We start from the raw sequence: 19,255 nt of genomic DNA, 5'->3' as shown, positions 1-19,255 counted from the left end.
GCAACAGATAAAGGGTTAATAACCAGAATCTACCAAGACATCAAGAAACTCCACAAAAACAAAACCAACAACCCACCTAAGAGATGGGCCAAGGACCTCAATAGACATTTATCAAAAGAGGAAATCCAAATGGCCAACAGGCACATGAAAAATATTCAAGATCACTAGGAATCAGGGAAATGCAAATCAAAACCACAATGAGGTTTCACCTCACCCCGGTTAGAATGGCTCACATACAGAAATCTACCAACAACAGATGCTGGCGAGGATGTGGGGAAAAAGGGACACTAACCCACTGTTGGTGGGAATGCAAACTGGTCAAGCCACTATGGAAGTCAGTCTGGAGAGTCCTCAGAAACCAAACTTCTGTGTCTGTCAGTTTAGCCATCTGTAAGATGGGCTGTCATGCCAGGTCAACGAGGTAATGGAAGGCAAGTGCTTCGAACACAACCCGGAATTAGAACAGCACTTAGCCAGTGTTAGCGATTCCTCCCGTGCCTCAAAAAACCCCTCTCTCCTTTTCCTTAGTGAGTAGTTCCTCCCCAGGACCACATGAGGATGAGCTAGCCCTACAGAGTGTGGGACCCTGGCCCATCAAAAAGCAGGCTCACTCTAGCACTAGCTACCACCAGACTTCTGCCCCTCCAGCCATGAACAAGACCTGGCATGGGGGAGCAGATAATAGTGACAATAGCATGGGCCACGTCATTACCTTCAGCTTCTAATTCCGTTTACAATTAGAACAATTGGAAACAAGTTCCACGATGGAAAAAAATAAAAACCAGGATGCCACACTGAATGTACAATGTAATTTCAAATGCATAAAGTACTCAAGTAGAAAAAAATGAAAAAACATCTGTACACTAATATTAGTTTGCTGTAAGTCATGGGATCATGGGTAATTTCAAATGGTTTTGTATTTTTTGAATTGTCTGCAAGGAGCTTTTATAGTGCTTTTATGAAGAAATACACACAAGGATACTTCAAGAAGTTCACAGAAAATAGAATTAAATGGTAAGTTTATTTTGATGCCAAAAAAAACTAAAGTGCTTCCATAGGAGGAACCTTCAAACTGTTCATGAGAAATGTACATTATGAATAAAGCATGCACGGATTTCAAAAATGTTTGCACCAAAATAAATTACTTTTTTTTTGACAGGCAGAGTGGATAGTGAGAGAGAGAGACAGAGCGAAAGTTCTTTTTTTGCCATTGGTTCACCCTCCAATGGCCAAAACGGCTGGCAAGCTGCCGCCGACGACCACGATGACCCAAAGGCAGGAGCCAGGTGCTTCTCCTGGTCTCCCATGGGGTGCAGGGCCCAAGCACTTGGGCCATCCTCCACTGCTTTCTTGAGCCACAGCAGTGAGCTGGCCTGGAAGAGGGGCAACCAGGAAAGAATCCGGCACCCCGACCGGGACTAGAACCCAGTGTGCCGGCGCCGCTAGATAGAAGATTAGCCTATTGAGCCGTGGTGCCAGCCAATAAATTATTGTTAGTTCTGTTCCTCCATGAGCCTTGAAAGTCCCCTTGAGACTGCACACACAGACACACACACACATTCACATATTTGTATAAACCTGCACAAACAGCTCTCTAAGTCTAGGCCCCTGTCCCCCTAACCTGGTTTCATGCAGGGAGAAGCCTGTGGGTCCAGCCTGCACATCCACTTGCATGACCAACAACACCAAGGCCTGTGGCCCACCCAACAAAGAAAGCTGGGTGCTGAGCCAATGCAGATGCCCTCATGGTGCCCCACGCTACAGCAGGGCACTAATGTTTCCTGGTGACAGTGGCAGCAAATCACAGGGACTGTGTGTCCCCACGTCCCAGGTTCGTCTAAGCCAGCTGAATAAACTTCACTATGGCAGTGGCTTAACTCTGTGGCAGCCATCCCCATTGGTAGGCAATCAGATGCCTACAAAGTGTTTGACCAGCCTAAAAAAAAAACTAGCCCGCCCACACTAATTAGGTGAGCTCTGCCTCTCCACACCACTACCGTGCTCACTTGGCAAGGCAGGGACCATCCGGAGGGACCATCCAGCAGGAACAGCCCCAGGTAAGCAGGGCAGGAATTGGAGCAACTGCCTAGTGAGCAGCTTCCCAACAGAGACGCTCCATCCCAAGTCACAAAAGAACTGATTACAGGATGGCGCAATGGCTGACTAGGCTAATCCTCCACCTGCGGCACCGTCACCCCAGGTTCTAGTTCCGGTTGGGGTGCCGGATTCTGTCCCGGTTGCTCCTCTTCCAGTCCAGCTCTCTGCTGTGGCCCGAGAGTGCAGTGGAGCATAGCCCAGGTCCTTTGGCGCTGCACCCGCGTGAGAGATCAGGAGGAACCACCTGGCTCCTGCCTTCGGTAGGCACATTGCACCTGACATAACAGCCACTTGGGGAGTGAACCTACGGAAAAAGGAAGACATTTCTCTCTGTCTCTCTCTCTCTCTCTCTCTCACTGTCTAACTCTACTTGTAAAAAAAAAAATAAGATGATTACAGCACAAAGAGTTCCAGTAATTTGCCCAAAGCCAAGCAACTGGTAAGTTGTGGAACCAAGAGTCTACCTGGCAATGGCCTCCTCCTGCCTATCTGAGGTTCTGAACAGAGATGGAGTGAACTCCAAAGTGGAGGCTGTGTACAAGGGAACTTCAAGGAGGACATGCAGAAAACAACACGGAACACTCAAGTATGGGAGCTCTGGTGTCCGCCGACCTGAGTGTGAAGCCCAGCTTTGCCCTTCAGCAGCTCTCGGGACAGGGAGGGCTGTGAGTCCTCTGTCAGCCAAGATGCCCTGTCCTCAGAGGAGGTGGTAATGGAGTCCGCATGATGGTAACACGAAGCAAGGCGAAGACACAACAACATGGCACCCAGAAACTGCTGGGATGATGGATGAGAAAGCCCGGGCCCCAGTGAGGTGTGCTTCTCACATTCCACACTGCCCGTTTCACTCGTGCAAGGAGCATTCATTGCACAGCCACCAAGGAGCCTCATGGCAGGCACGAGGCAAGGTTCTGAGGACAAGGAGACCAGAAAGATGTGACCCCTGCCCTCAAGAGGGGTCGGGGGACAGGTCCCTGACTGCACAGTGGAAGCCCCCAACATAGTCCAGATGGAGATGAGGCTCCCGTGAATCTGAGTAATGTGTAAATATCACCACCACTGCATCATAGAGAATGGGGACAGTAACTGCCTGCTGAATTCATTGCCCACATCTGGGGGCACAGAACTATAGGAAGACTCATTGCCCAGTGGCTTGAACTGCTGGGTCCCAGACTTGGCAGCTGCCCATCTAGCCTATCAGAAATCCATAACTAGTGGGGCAGAGAGCTACATGTTACAACCAGCTACAGCACTCTCCTCGCCTGTCCAGAGGGCTTTTCCTTCCTCAAAAGTGCTTCACTGGAGAGATGAACTCTGGGGCTGAGGCCACACAGCCCTAGGGGCAGGGGTAACGAGAAGAGGTGGTTTGTGGCAGAGAAGGGAGGTACGAGGAACATCAACTCTGACTGTAGCTGACCTGCAGGAGGCACCTGCCAACCACAACCCCAAAGGAAGGGGAGGAACAGGCGACAAATGTGGGCTCAATGCTACGTGCTGTCACCGAAACACCAAGAGCCAGGCAGCTGGTGTCTGTGCATGCTCCCGTGAGCAGGTACCTGCTAAGATCGGTGTATATATTTTCCCCCTGACTTCTGCATGGGCTCTGTTCCCCATCCCATCTTAGGGAGGGCACCATTTCCACACAGCATCCAGCACTCTGTGGTCCAACCCTGACCACAAGCCTGTGAAACGGTGCCATTCTTTCAAGTATAATTCTTTTCGTGAGTGTGGTGCACCGAGACCCCGGGATAACCACCTGGAAATCTGCATCCAGTGGTCTCCAAACTGCAGGGCCAGGCATCCTGCGTTCTCCTGCCCTTCTGCCCTGCTCACTTAGCTCCCATCTGTACTCCCAACCAGCGGAACTTAGCAAGCCCCACAGTGTATGCCTAAAGGCCTTCCACTTTCTCTTGAGATCAAACTTCTCCATCATGACCCTGGTAAAAAAGCCACTGCCATCTGGCACACAGTAGGCCACCAGGCTAGAGGGCTCTTAGTCACTCAGGAGTTTCCAGGTCCTTCTAGGAGACACACCCAGAAATCCACTCACTGTGGCAAGTGGCGTGGAGCAGGAAATCACAGGATGTATAACAAGAGCTCCATTCCATTAGGTGAGAGGGTCTGACTCCTACACCCCACCGGGAGTCCCCCAGCAGGGTTTATGTCCTAAGCACATGCCTGGTGTGGCGACTGGCATGTAAACGTGGTGCACATAGGTTCAACTGTTGCCAAGTGAGCTGAGCAACTCTGCAACAGAGGACAAGCAGACCATGTGAGGCTGGAGAGGTGGAATTCATTCCGCTGGATGGGGAAGCTAAGCGTTCGGGAGGGGACACATGGCCTGGGCTGCGGAGAGGACAGAACTGGACATGCACAGAGGACAGCCAGGAATGAGTGGAGCCCAGCAAGCAGTGAGTGCAGAGGCCTGGAGCCTTTTGGCACAGAGGTGGGGAATTACTCATTCTGGAATTACTGATGAGAGGAAGACTAGATCCTGGTGAGTATCAGGGAGCACATTAAGCCTCCAGCATTCAAATCGCTAAAGCCAAGTCAGGCAGCTGGTCACTAGCAGACAACCCAGCAACAGCAACATCCAGGAGAGGGAAAGCAAACCCGGAGGAATCTGAGGAGTCTAAGGAGCTGGGGCATCCCACACACACATGCGGCACCTGCCACCTGCTCTACGATCCAACCCGGCACAAGGCCAGGCCAGTGACGCTCCAGGTCTCACAAACAGAACCCTGGGAGGCCAGCATGAGGAAATTCAGACAGACACCGAACACTCTGCTTATGTTGTAGGAAATTCTGTGCCTTAAGTGATGTGTGCAACTCACAGGCAGTGCCACACTCAGGGACCATCTGATGCCAAACAACCAAAGCCTTTACGGCTAGGACACAGCACGCAGCTTCGGACAGGGTAGTGAGCAGTCTCTGTGGCTGCAGTATCATGGAAAGCTACATAGTTCAGGCACCAGATTCAAGACCAGGCCCCTCCTCAAAGGAGGCCCTTCCTGTTTGTTTCTGTGCTACCAGACAGAATGAGGAAAGCACCTTCTCAAAATCCCACAGAGGGACGTGCTGCCAGAGGGAACAGCAGAAACAAAAGTCAACTGTGGGGCGCACGTCACTCATTCTCCCCCTGAAAAAAGTGGTGTCAGCATCTTAACACCAAGTAGCACTGGATGACGATGCAGGAACCACTCAGCTCTGCCTGTGATTGCCGGCTACTCCCTGCAGCCAGGCTGAGCTCCAGCATCCGTGGAAAAAGACATAGCCCAAGAAGCTCGGCCCAATCAAAACCAGCATGAATCTTCAATTATGCTGGCATGGAGTCAGCACTTCTTGCTGAACAAAAAGACTTCCAGGACTGTGTGTGCGTGTGACTACATATGTGCATGTGTCTGCATGTGTGTACAGCTTTATGCACGTGTATCACAGGGCATTTGTTGGAAAGCTTAAAAAACTTTAGACTTTTCTGAATCTGGGACTATTTAAGCAAGAGTGAGAGGTGACAAGTTCCCAAGCCTAAAAAGGATGACTTGTTGCCAGTGATTTAAAATTAAAAGGCTAAATCACTAGACAATCCTGGTCCTGAAATGTGGTAGAGTACAATGGCTCATCTCCCTGGAAGGAATGTGTACACGCGGGGACAAAAGACTCCACTAAGAGACTATTGAAACTCTGAGTACAGTGTGGTAAAGTGGCAGGAGAGAACATCAGAAGCCTATTTGTATACACAGACAACACCATGGCTGAGAAAGGACTTCAAAGACCAATCCCGTTCACGTGCTAAAAATAAATAGCTTGGAATCAATTTAAGCAAGGATGTTCAATATCTGGGAATCACAAAAGATTAAAGAATGAAATACAAGAGGACATCAAGAAACAACAAAACAACAACAACAAATTGAGCAGCTTCTCCACTGCCAAAGAGACACTCAGCAAAGTGAAGAGGCAAACTAACAGTTGCAAAGCACGCAACTGATAAAGAATCAACTGCAGGGGACTTCAGCAGGCAAAATATTTCAAGAAAGGAAATCTAAATGGCCAGCAAACACAGGCAGAAATGGCCAGGATCACTAGCCATCAAGAAAATGCAAATTGATACTACAACAGCCTAGAATGTGGGGGAAGAGGCACCCTCATCCACTGCTGGTGGGAATGTAAACTGGTATTGCCACTGTGGAAGAGAGTAGGGAGAAAAGTCAGAAACCTGAATATAGGCGTATCATATGAGCCAGCCATTCCACCAAAGATAATATGCCCAAGGGAAATGAAATCAGCTAACAGAAGAAGAGTTATCTCTGCCCCCATATTTACTACAGCTCAATGCACAGTAGCAAAGATATGCAATCAGCCAACATGCCCATCACCTGAAGACTGAATAAAGACATTACGGGCTATGGACAACATAAGATGCTGTATATACAGACTGCATAGCCTGGCTACTGTGCATCCTACTGCAGTAAGCATAGGCCTGTGAAATCCTCTCTGTCTACACAACGACTTCTTTTCCTTCAATATGTTCCCAGTTGTGGGTACATCCATACAGTTTGCCATGTTGACAGGACTAATTTCACATGAGAATTGTATTGCTATACAGAATACAGACATCGGATCCATGAACCCAATCTTACCTTCAAACACTAGAACAGCAAAGTATATCTTAAGAAACTGGAAGGAGGAAGAAGGTTCAAACGGAAATCCACCCAACGGCATAGAAAATATCACAACAGACATTCAGTGAGACCAAACTACAGGGCTTGAAAACTCAGTCAACCTGACAAAACATTTATCCACAGGAAACAGGGGAAAAAAGGAGAACAGATTCAAGCGACTTGACAACAGAAACAACAGAGAGGACATCACTACCAACCTTGACAAAATAATAATCCAAAAACACTATGGAAAAACCACGGCACAAGGATTTGGTCAACCTAGATAGAGTGGATTGACTCACAGAAAGATGCAAACCACTAAAACTGAATACAGTAAAACAAGAAACTCTGGATACACTTCTAATTTGCAAAGAGACTGTAGTAGCAGGGAAACCAAAACAAACAAACCAAACAGACATGAAGAAAAGTCCAGGACCAGATGGCTCCACCGGTGAGAATGCCCATGGAAAAGATCATTAAAATCCGTGATTCGCAAACCCTTTCAAAAAAGAGATGAAGAGGAAAAGCCTTCCATTTCATTCCATCAGACCAGCCTTATCCCAACATCCAACACAAGCACATCATAAGGAAAATGGCACACACATATCCGTCATGAATGTGTCACATGCCTCAACAAAATAGTACCAGACGCCATCCCAAAGCACACCCAAAGCTTAGCACACTGTGCGCAACTGACAGTTACTCCGGAAAGGCAAGGGTGGCTACCCTACAAACTCAATCTATCCCAGAACAGAATACACATGGGGAAAGCCCACAAACTATCCCGATAGACACAGAAAACCTGGTTCACAAAAACGTCCATGACTCTTGCGATACGAAAACACAAATCATCACATCAGGAACGGAACGTACACCTCGGCCCGACAAGGCTCTTTCATGAAAAACCCACAGAGCGCGAACGTCACAAACAACGCGAGGAACCCGAAACTGGCCTCCTAGACCAGGAAACAGACACGCACTTTCGCTCTCATTCCTCCCATCAACAGTCTCTGACGTCTGGAGCAGGGCGGCTGGGCCCTCCAAAAGCAAACAGACGGGAACGCGGGGCCGTTCCGGGAGGAGACCGAGCCACCTGTGCTCTCACACAGCTGCTCGCACCCTGGGGACCCTTCCAGACCGTCCACACAGCACGACCGCGACCCCACCCGCGCCTTCGGGACCCAAGAGCAACAGGCACGCGGCCAGCCAAGACGCCCAGCTGCGCGTCACTCACCTCAACGGCGGCCCGAACTACTGGCAGGACAGAGGGTCGCAAAGGCCATTGCTTCCGGAAGGGGCCAAAGAATAGCAACGCGCCTGGGAAACGGCACGGAAGCCTCGGACACGCAGCCTCTCCTGATCTGGCCTGACCCTGGGGACGCTGACTCTCCTTCAGGCTCGGCCAGCCGCGTCGAGGACGGCTCCTCTCCTCCCAGCTTGAGCAGGCGCCCGGGCAGGGGCGGATTCGGTGCTGACTCCCAGCGGAGTACCGCCAGGCAGTAGGCGCCAGGCCTACGGGTACACTTCCGGGTCACAGTGCCAGGCGCAGGCGCACTCCCCACGGGATGTCACCATGGCAACCCAGGACGCACCTGCACACTGCTGCATCCAGCGTCCCAAGCCCCAAGGCCGCTTCCAGTCCACCTCTCCAGGCTGTGACCAGGGACACAGATGCTGATGGCCCAGGTTCTCTGGACCCCACCTCCCTGCCTCGTGGGAGTCCTCAATGGAGCTCCTGCCTCCTGCCTCTTGCCTCCTGCCTCCTGCCTCCTGCCTCCTGGCTTCTGCCTGGCCCTGCGCTGCTCGATCTTTTCAGCTGCTTGGAGAGAGAAGCAGTGCAGGGGGCATCGCCAGCACTCTCTCCCTCCCTCCCTCTCTCTCTCTCTCTCTCTCTGAGTGATCGTCCATCTGGGGGTTCACCCCCGAGGTGGCTACAAAAGCCGGGACTGGGACAGAAGCCAGGGACTGAAGCAGAAGCCAGGGACTTTAGCTGGTGCTCCATTCTGGGTTCAGGGGCCGAAGTCCTTGGGCCGTCTCCCTCTGCTTTCCCAGGCAGACAGCTGGATCCCACAGTGAACGGCTCTGGCAGGAGGGTCGGCACTGTCAGGTAGCAGGTAAAGCACCGCCACAGTGCTGGCTTCCCATAAGGGCGCCGGTTCGAGTACGGCTGCTCCACTCACTTCCGATTCAGCTCTCTACTGTGGTCAGGGAAGGCAGCAGAAGATGCCCCAAGTCCTTGTGCCTCTGCACCCATGAGCAGATCCCAACAAGGCTCCCTGGCTCCTGGCATCAGATACTCTCAGCGATGCCCATGGCAGCCAATTGGGTAATGGACCAGTAGATGGAAGACTTCTCTCCTATCTCTCGCTCTCTCACTCTTGCTCTCGCTCTCTCTCTCTCTGCCTCCCTCCCTCCCTCCCTATCTCCCTCCCTCCCTCTCATCTCCTCTGTGTATAACTCTCAATGTCAAATGAATAAGATCTTCAAGAAAGGTAAAGCAATTAAAAAAGGAAGTCATAGCTATAAATAAAATACCACATCAAGGACAACTACTAGAGTTTTTTTAGAATTTAGTATTACATGCATTACCTACCATATTAACCCAGAATTTGAAAAAGTGTTTAACTCAGTCTTAGAACAGATTTTGGTACCCAGTCATTCTCTTCTGCCTTACAATCATTCTGTGTGGCATTACCTCTGACATGCTCAGGAAGAAATCATTGGAATTTATGTATTCAGACACTTACATACACACTCACAAAAGGACTTGAAACACCTGTGATCTACAGAGTTCTTCACGGAACACAGCTCTGCTTCCCAGTCACCACCCTCCACAGTCTAGCCCTGCCTTTAAAATATAGATTATGTTGGAAATAGACCAAATTGTGTCTTCCACAAAGCAAAATAGAATACTGAAAGATAGCATTTGAGGTCCCCTAGCTCTTTTTTTTTTTTTTGACAGGCAGAGTGGACAGTGAGAAAGAGAGAGAGAGAAAGGTCTTCCTTTTCCGTTGGTTCATCGCGCTGATCCGAAGCCAGAAGACAGGTGCTTCTCCTGGTCTGCCATGCAGGTGCAGGGCCCAAGGACTTGGGCCACCCTCCACTGCATTCCTGGGCCACAGCAGAGAGCTGGACTGGAAGAGCAGCAACCGGGACAGAATCCAGCGCCCCAACCAGGACTAGAACACAGGATGCTGGCGCCGGAGCCTAGGATTAGCCAAGTCAGCTGCAGCACGTGCCGCAGTTAGTTACCTTCTAAAATACATGTAAATGCACTTAGGGGATCATTACTGAAGGTACAGTAATGTAAAATGTTTTTAAGTTAGTGAACCTCTATTCTGTCAAAAATAACTTCCTAATTCATTTGTCATCAATTTAACACATGATGAGTAATTTTATTTCAAATAAACATTGACAAATATAATCTTCTTTGTTGCATTTTTCTCTTATATTAAAGTAACGTAACTTACTTTTCACTTTTTGTGCAAATCCGGCGCCACGACTGGGACTAGAATCCAGGGTGCCAGCACGGCAGGCGGAGCATTAGCACTATGAGCCGCGGTGGCAGCCAGTCCCCTGGCTTTTAATGGGAGCTTAATTCACTATCTCCCCTGTTCAATTTTCTGTCATTTCCTCCTGAATTTCCTGTTTTGAGTCAAGGGTACTACCATCTTCTTAGTCTTGGAAGTCTCTGCACACTCTATATGCCTGCTGTGTCCTTTGTCCGTGTGAGTTGACCTCATCTTGGCCCCTCCTGCCTGGCGTGTCCTCTGTCCGTGTGTGAGTTGATCTCACCTGGGCCCCTCCTGCCTGGCGTGTCCTATGTCCATATGAGCTGATCTCACCTGGGCCAGTTCTTCCCCTTTCCACTGTCATGGCCCTGGTACAGATCTCAGGTCCCTCCTGCTCTGCAAGCTTCAGCACCCTCTCAATGTCATGCCTCATCCCCTGGCTTGGCTCTTTCCAGCCTACTCGTCACAGGCTAGGGAGAGTTTGCACCTTCTCCTTAGCTTGGGAACCTGTGGGACTGGCCTTGTGTACCCTGAGAAGTCTTGGCTTTATCTCAAGGACACTCATGGTTTGCTTCAAGCCATCTTTTTAGCCTGGTTTCATACTTTCCCCATCTACATAATATGTAGTTGGTTTACTGGGCATTTTTGCTTCTCGGAGCCCGTCATGTAGTTTGGTCGGTTCCTGCCGGAGCAGAAGCTCTGTGCTAATCCTTTCCCCAGCTCCCCTGCTGTTAAGAAGTCAGCAGATTCTTCCTCCTCTCCTTTTGATTACCTGGCTGAGTTCTCAATGAGATCAGTTCATTAGGCTCCTAGTGTCCCTTAGCTAGCTGATCTCTCCCTGGGTTGTGCACTCCCGGGGACAGGGAACCTGCTGTCTTTCTTTCCCTGTAAGTCAGCCAGTCTGTGTGGGGCTGAACAACTTGACATTGTCTTTTCTGAAGGTTTAATGACCCAGACAGAGTGAGAGCCAGGAGTTAGAGGACTGCTGTTTCTCTTCAAGAGATGGAATCTCGCTGAGTGGTGTCAGGGAGGGTCTTCCTCACAGGATGATGGGTGTTTAGGCAGTGTCTGCGTGCTGGGGGGGGTGGAGTGAAATCTGGGCACATGGTGGGAGAAGTGGCAGACCCCTGACCTGGGGTGAGTCTCTGATCTGTGGAGAAGGGATGGCAGTGACTGTGTGTGTCCCGGGTTTGCACTGTCCTGGATGCCTGTCGCTGCTGCTACAATCATCTCAGGTCTAGGAATGCCCGACATTCAAACAAAGGCACCTCGCAGCTTCTGTCTGCCTCTGACCTTTTATGAGGCTGGGTTCTGTACCCGGATGGAGGGTGGTAGCAGACCCCGAGTTTTCTTTGTAAAAGCTTTTTGAAAATTCAAGTTGAAGCATTTAAAAAATTGTTTATATGTAAGAGGCTGAGTGACAGAAAAAAAGAGAGAGAAATCTTCCATCCAGTGGTTCACTCCACAAATGCCTGCAACAGCCAGGGCTGGGCCAGGCCAAAGTTAGGAGCCCAGAGTTCCTTGCAGGTCTCTGCATGGGTGGCAGGGACAGAAGCACTTGAGCCATCACCTGGGGCCTCCTGTGGTGCACTTGAGCAGGAAACCAGATCTGTTGCATGGAGCAACCGAGACTTGATCCAGACTCTCCAGTGTGGGATGTGGGTGTCCCAAGCTGTAGCCTAACCTGCTGTACCACATTGCCTGCTGCAGTTAGAAGCATTTTAATGATAAATTTTCGCTTACAAATTATGTATGTTCCTTTTAGAAATCTTGAAAAATAGAAGTGGATAGGAAAAAAACTAATTCCTCATCCTGCATCCTAACTGTGCATAGACAGGCACACTTAACATTCTATGTGTTTATTTAGTATTGTTTATTCTTTTAAAAAATTGGATTGATTTTAAAAATTGAATTTATTGGCCAGCGCCGCGGCTCAATTGGATAATCCGCCTGCAGCACCGGCACCCCAGGTTCTAGTCCCGCTTGGGGAGCCGGATTCTGTCCTGGTTGCTCCTCTTCCAGTCCAGCTCTGTGCTGTGGCCCAGGAGGGCAATGGAGGATGGCCCAAGTATTGGGCCCTGCACCCCCATGGAAGATCAAGAGGAAGCACCTGGCTCTTGGTCGGAGCAGCCGGAGCAGCCATTTGGGGGGTGAACCAATGGAAGCAAGACCTTTCTCTCTGTCTCTCAATTCTCACTATCTAATTCTGCCTGTTAAATAAATAATAAAAAAATTTACAAAATTGAATTTATTTTATAAATCTGTATTCTGATTTTTGAAGTAGTATAAGCCGTTTCCATATTATGAAGGTTCTGTGGGAGTGAACTAGACAATGGGAGATCCCTCTCCCCTCTCACTCTCTCTCTTTCTCTCTCAACCTCCTTTGCCTTTCAAATAAGATGAAAATAAATTAAAATTAAATGCCTGTGATAGTGATCTGTGCTAGAGGCTTGATATCTATATAGGTACACATTCACACATACATACACACATCCCAAGAAGTAAATAAATAAATAATTTCTTAATCATAAGACCCAAAACTCTGAATTGACTAGAGAAAAGCAAAGAGAAAGGTCCATGGCATTGGTCTGAGCAGTAATTTCTTGGATGTGACCCCAAAAGTATGGGCGACAAAAACAAAAAAAACATATGAGATTGCATACAAGAAAATCCTTCTCCAAGCAAAGGAAACAAGCTACAGTTCTCTCAGTAGAGAACTGACCCACACACTGAGAGAGCATACTAGAAATCATTTATCAGCTGAGGGGCTAGTATCTTAATACAAAGAACTCAAATGAATCAGTAACAAGAAAACAAACAGCGCCTGAATGGACATTTCTCGAAAGAAGACATACAAGTAAACATCGCCAATTATCAGAGAAATGCAAATTAAAATCACAACAGAGAGGCCAGTGTTGTGACACGGTGGGTAAGCTGCCACCTGAGACGCTGACATCCACACGGGCACTGGCTTTTGTCCCACTCGCTTCACTTCCAATCCAGCTCTCTGCTAATGACCTGAAATGAAAAGCAGTGGAGGACGGCCCACGTGTATGGGCCCCTGCATCCAGGAGCTCCTGGCTCCTGGCTTTGGCCTGGCACAGCTCTGGCCATTGCGGCCATCTGGGGAGCAAACCAGCAGATGAAAGAGCCCTCTCTCTGTCCCCCCTTCTCTCTTCCAACTCGAACTTTCAAATAAACATTCAAATCTTCAAAATAGATAAACAAAAATAAAACCATATAAGATGGCATGTCACTCCACCAGACTGGCTATTACCAAAAGACCTAGGACATAGGTGCAGAAATAGGGGTCTAGCACACTTCTCAAGGGAACGTCAGTCAGTACAGCATGTTGAAATAAGCACGGAGCATCCCTAAAAGCTAAAAAGAAATCAAACTGTCCCACGACCCCACCAACCCACGTCCGGATTTACGACATGTACATGTAAGGTGTATATGTACATGCATGGAATGTGTGCATGTACATGCGTGTGAAATATGCATGTGACATGTATATGTGTGATATGTTTGTGCACAAGCATGTCATATGTGCTTGTGAATATAATGTGTGTGTATGGTATATACATGAACACATATATGTATATAGCAGAGCCATGTCTTCGCTCACATGTCCACTGCAGCACTGCTCACCACAGCCAAGACAATGGAAATGCATGAATGCCCCTTGGCAGGTGAATGGACAAGGAATGGCAGCTGCGGCGCACCCAGGAATACCCAGACCCAAAACACCCACAGGAGGATCTGTCATTTACAGCATGTTCATGGAGACGAAAGTCACACACTGTATACGAGGACCCCAAAGTCCTTAAAAGACAGGATTGAATGTTCTTACTGGGGCTGGTGTTACAGCACAGGGGTTAAGTCACCGCCTGTGCTCCAGCAACCCATGTGAACACCAGTTCAAGTCTTGGCTACTCCACTTCTGATCCAGTTCTCTGCTAATGTGCCTGGAAAAGGAGCAGGAGATGGCCCAAGCTTGTGCCCCTGACACACACTGGAAACCTAGATGGTGTTCCAGGTTCCTGACTTCTGCCAGGCACAGTCCCAGCCATTGTGGCTATTTGGGGAGTGTGTGTGTGTGTGTGTGTGCACACATGTCCCCGTGTCTGTCTCCCTCACCAGACATGCGTAACTGCCCTTCAAGTAAATAAATAAATCTTAAAAAACAATAAAGGGAAGGGGAAGAAATACCAGAGAGCTGATCTTTCTACAACCCATGAGAACACAGCAAGAAGATGGCCGCCCTCACCAGGAACTCAACCATGCTAGCACCTGGGTTGGACTTGCAATGCTGAGAACCATCAGTAAATCAATGCCTGTGGTCGGACTAGGCCAGGTGTGGGGTTTGTTACAGCAGCCTGAGCTGACTAAAACACCCCCAAGACCTCTAGAAGAGCATGTGACCACCTGACACACCAAACCCGTGAACTCATGTCCCCACATGGCTAGGCCTGGTGCGGCAGCAGATACAATTCCCATTGCCCCCAGCTCCATCTCCTTACTGGCATCACCAGATGGGAGAACTCCATCATCAGCACTGTGTATCCCACCGACACAGCAGGTATACTTGGGGGGAAAAATCACAGCATTCCACTCCCTTAGGATGACCACCTAGCTAATCTGGACAAGCCAGTCAAGAGAGGGAATTGAGAAATTGTCTCTATAATGTGCCTGCAGTAAGCCACGCTGCTAACAAAGTGCCGGGGTGAGGTCTTGGATGGGCGAGTCACATGGCTGGTGGCAGGTGCCCCGGAGAGCTGACTACAATGCGGACCTGGGAGCAGGTGAACTCTCAGGAATGAGGAAGCCACTTACCGTCACTCAGGTCCTACAGGAGACCCTCCTGGCAGGAGAAGTCCAGGCTCGAGTTCATGGTGACATTGAAGGTGGCTGCCTGCCCAGGCTGCAGGGGAAACTGGGTGACGGTTCTTCCAGCTTCCAGCTCAGGAAGTCACCATACAGTTTCTCTGCAATGATAACAACAATAGTGATGTTGATGGTGATAGCAGAGCAGAGGCACAATGAGACTGACACCAACCCGGCTGGGAAATTCTGGCACACGCTCAAAACAAAGATGACAAGCATTCAATATGTCAGAGAGCAAAAAGCCAGGAAAAGTACTGAATCAGAAGAGGCCGTGAGGCACAAAGAGGAGGGAGAATGCGTCATGCTCGGGCACGGTACCCCCGCTTGGCCACCATCCCTCCTGGGGAGCCGTGGGACCTGCAGACAAAATGAAGGCCTGTGGCTCTGGCAAGTGAAGCTAAGTTACCCCACCATGAACATTTTCTGTATTGTGCTGCTGTGAAGGAATCAGACCCACGTTAAGCAGGGACACCGCTTCAGAGAAAGAAATCCAGAATCAGAAACACACAGCTAAGAGCAGAGCCTCAGGCAGGGCCGGCGAGGAAGCGGCCTTGGGCCTGGTGCACCGTGTAGAATGGTAAATCCTCAGAGCCGAGATATGTACACAGACAGCATAGGGGGATGGCCACTGCATCTGGGGCTGGTGCAGAAGCTGCCCACGGTGACCTCTGCAGAGAATGGGGCTGGGGGTCATCATCACTGAGAGCAAGGCACCCTCTGGAAGGACAGGAAGAGACACAGGGGACACCCAGTGTGGCCTGGTAAGCAGCCATCCCTCCTTCATTAACAACTGGGAGTGAGCTGTGAGACAGCCAACCAAGGCCCAGTATTCTCTGCAGCCAGCACACCTGGGAAAACTGACAACCTCCAATGGCTGCGCCACAAGGTCCCCTTCCAACTCTGCTCCAATGAGAAGCTACCAGCCCCACTGCCCTCCTGCTCACAGGGGCAAGCACAGATGCTGCACAGCCCTGATCAGTGAGGTCCAGTGTTCGGCCAGCCAGCAGAACGACACACACACAAGGATCACATGAAGGTGGGTCGGTCATGGCTCCCAGGCAGTGCACTGCAGAGACCAGCGTCCAGGTATGCAGCACCAGGAAACCTTCCCAGAGAGACTTGAAGGGAGGAGGAGAATCCAGGGATGGTTAGGAGGAGGGGGATTCTGGACTTGTGCTGTGTCCAGCATGATCTTGGTATGTGGCACAGCTTAACAGATGTCACGCTCAACACCGCCTTCACACACTGGCTTTGTGGTCTGCCTCCTGTGTAGCTGTAGCACGTGGGGACTGCAGACGTTCACAGCAGTTCTCCTTGGTAGGCACAGCACCGCCCTAGCCCACAAAGATCGCTGAAGCCTTGTGTGTGTTCCTACTCTCCAGTCTGCACCGCAGCCCTGAGGTCCAAACTACCCCAGGACACTTGCTCTGGGTGCTGTACCAGCTCCAGTCAGAAGTTATGCCATTCCTCCTGCACCACGGATGGGACCGAGACCCTCCAGCGACCCAGGAAGTCTACAGACCTATTACGTGGATTTTAATGAACTCCACTATTTGCTTATTAGCTCAGTCAATCCATTCAGGAATGGAAAGGGTAAGACATGCCAGGTGACAGAGAGCCAAATGGGCCTGCTTACTGGGGCCAGTTCCAAGGCCCCAAGAACACAGGAAATGCAAGCTGACTGCCTCCATGGCCTGTGCATGAGCCACACCAGCAGCCACCCCCTTCCTAAGCACAGCCCATGTCAGACAAGTCACCAAGGCCTTGCAAAACCTCACCTCCCAACATCCTCTCCAAGCTGTTTCTAAGAGCACAGTCTGTAAACAGCAGCCACTGTGTCAGCTGCCCATTCACACAGCCATGGGTGGGCAGGAAGCAAGGGTAGGCCCTGAGCAAGTGCACCTGCAGCGGGAGGAGCACACACACTGAGACGCCTCAGGAGGGCACTCCAGCCCCACATGCTGCCAGCTCTCCTCCACCAGCACAGCCTGCTGCCTCTGTGGAGAGGGCCAGGCTGAATGTCTCTATAGTGGGGTCTCACCTGTCCTCCACAGCCCCACTCATGGGCTGTGTTCCTGTGGGCTTTGTCCCCCCCAACAAACATACACCCAACCCTTCCACACACTGATAAGTAGGATACTATATCCAAGGGACTCATTCTCCTACCAATCAATCAATGGAAGTCACCAGCTCCCAGCACTGAGACCCAGCACCTGCCTGGAGAGGTAGGCACTGTGAGGGTTAGGAGAACCTGCTTTATGACAGGGCATCTGGGCTCATCTACCAGCCCTGCCTACATGTCCTAGGTGAGCCACCAAACTTCTGTGTCTGTCAGTTTAGCAATCTGTAAGATGGGCTGTCATGCCAGGTCAACGAGGTAATGGAAGCCAAGTGCTTAGAACACAACCCGGACTAGAACAGCACTTGGCCAGTGTTAGTGATTCCTCCCGTGCCTCAAAAACCCCTCTCTCCTTGTCCTAAGGCAGCAGTCCCTCCCCAGGACCACTTGAGGATGAGCTAGGCCTGCAGAGTATGGGACCCCAGCCCAGCAGTCAGCAGGCACACTCTAGCACTAGCTGCCACCAGAGTTCTGCCTCTCCAGCCATGAACAGGACCTGGCACGGGGAAGCAGACAATAGTGACAACAGCGTGGACCAAGTCACGGTGTTCAGTTTATAATTAGAACAGTTGGAAACAAGTTCCGCGGGAAAAAAAAAAAAGATGTCACACTGAATGTACAATGTAATTTCAAACACATTAAAGTACTCAAGTAGAAAAAAATGAAAATATATCTGTACACTAATATTAGTTTGCTGTGAGTCAGGAGATCATGGGTAATTTCAAAAGGTTTTGTAATTTTTGAATTTTCTGCTATGAGCTTTTATCATGCTTTTATAAAGAAATACACACAAGGATACTTCAAGATGTTCACAGAAAATAGAATTAAAGGCTAAGTTTATTTTGATGCCAAAAAAATTGAAATGCTTGCATATGAGGAATCTTCAAACTGTTCATGAGAAACGTACATTATGAATAAAGCATGCATGGATTTCAAAAGCGTTTGGCACCAAAATAAATTACTTTTAGTTCTGTTCTTCCATGAGCTTTAGGAAGTCCCCTTGAGCCTTCACACACACACACACACACACACACACACACACTTGTATAAACCTGCGCTAACAGCTCTCTAAGTCTAGGCCCCTGTCCCCCTAACCTGGTTTCATACAAGGAGAAGCCTGTGGGTCCAGCCTGCACATCCACTTGCAAGACCAACCACACTAAGACCTGTGGCCCACCTGAAGAGAGAGGTGGGTGCTGAGCCAATGCAGATGCCCTCATGGTGCCCCACGCTACAGCAGGGCACTAATGTTTCCTGGTGACAGTGGCAGCAAATCACAGGGACTGTTTGTCCCCAAGTGCCAGGTTCGTCTCAGCCAGCTCGAAACTTCCCTGGGGCAGCAGATTAACTCTGTGGCAGCCATGCCCATTGGCAGGCAATCAGATGCCTACAAAGAATTTGGCCAGGCTAAGGAAAAACTAGCCCGCCCACACTAATTAGGTGAGCTCTGCCTCTCTACACCACTACTGCACTCACTTGGCAAGGCAGGGACCATCTGGAGGGACCATCCAGCAGGAACAGCCCCAGGAAGCGGTGCCGGAATTGGAGTAACTGCCTAGTGAGCAGCTTCCCAACAGAGACGCTCCATCCCAAGTCATAAAAGAGCCGAATACAGCACAGAGAGTTCCATCAATTTGCCCAAAGCCAAGCAGCTGGGACGTCGTGGAACCAGGAGTCAGCGCCTGCCTGGCAATGGCCTCCCCCTACCTATCTGAGGGCCTGAACAGAGCCGGAGTGGAGTTCACAGGACCAGATGGCTCCACCGGTGAGAACGCCCATGGAAAAGATAATTAAAATCTGTGATTCTCAAACCAGGAGATGAAGAGGAAAAGCCGTCCATTTCATTCCATCAGACCAGCCTGATCCCAACATCCAACACAAGCACATCATAAGGAAAATGGCACACACATATCCGTCATGAATGTGTCTGTCACATGCCTCAACAAAATAGTACCAGACGCCATCCCAAAGCACACCCAAAG

The 19,255-nt window shown here is 49.9% G+C and overlaps 1 pseudogene across 1 annotated transcript in view; it reads right to left on the bottom strand.

Annotated features, from left to right (window-relative positions):
• The window catches only part of LOC149120570 (A-type voltage-gated potassium channel KCND3-like), a 129,806-nt pseudogene that overhangs the window by 109,697 nt on the left and 854 nt on the right, over positions 1-19,255 (bottom strand). Inside the window, exon 2 of the transcript XR_016225735.1 lies at positions 15,104-15,255. The product of XR_016225735.1 is annotated as an A-type voltage-gated potassium channel KCND3-like (transcript). The remainder of the gene's footprint in view (positions 1-15,103; positions 15,256-19,255) is intronic.

This window comes from Oryctolagus cuniculus, chromosome 19 (assembly GCF_051225735.1).
Source record: "Oryctolagus cuniculus isolate XC-2025 breed Fujian yellow rabbit chromosome 19, ASM5122573v1, whole genome shotgun sequence".
NCBI classification, from domain to species: domain Eukaryota; kingdom Metazoa; phylum Chordata; class Mammalia; order Lagomorpha; family Leporidae; genus Oryctolagus; species Oryctolagus cuniculus.
Note: the sequence above shows the minus strand (reverse complement) of the source record. Positions and strands in the feature narration are given on the sequence as shown.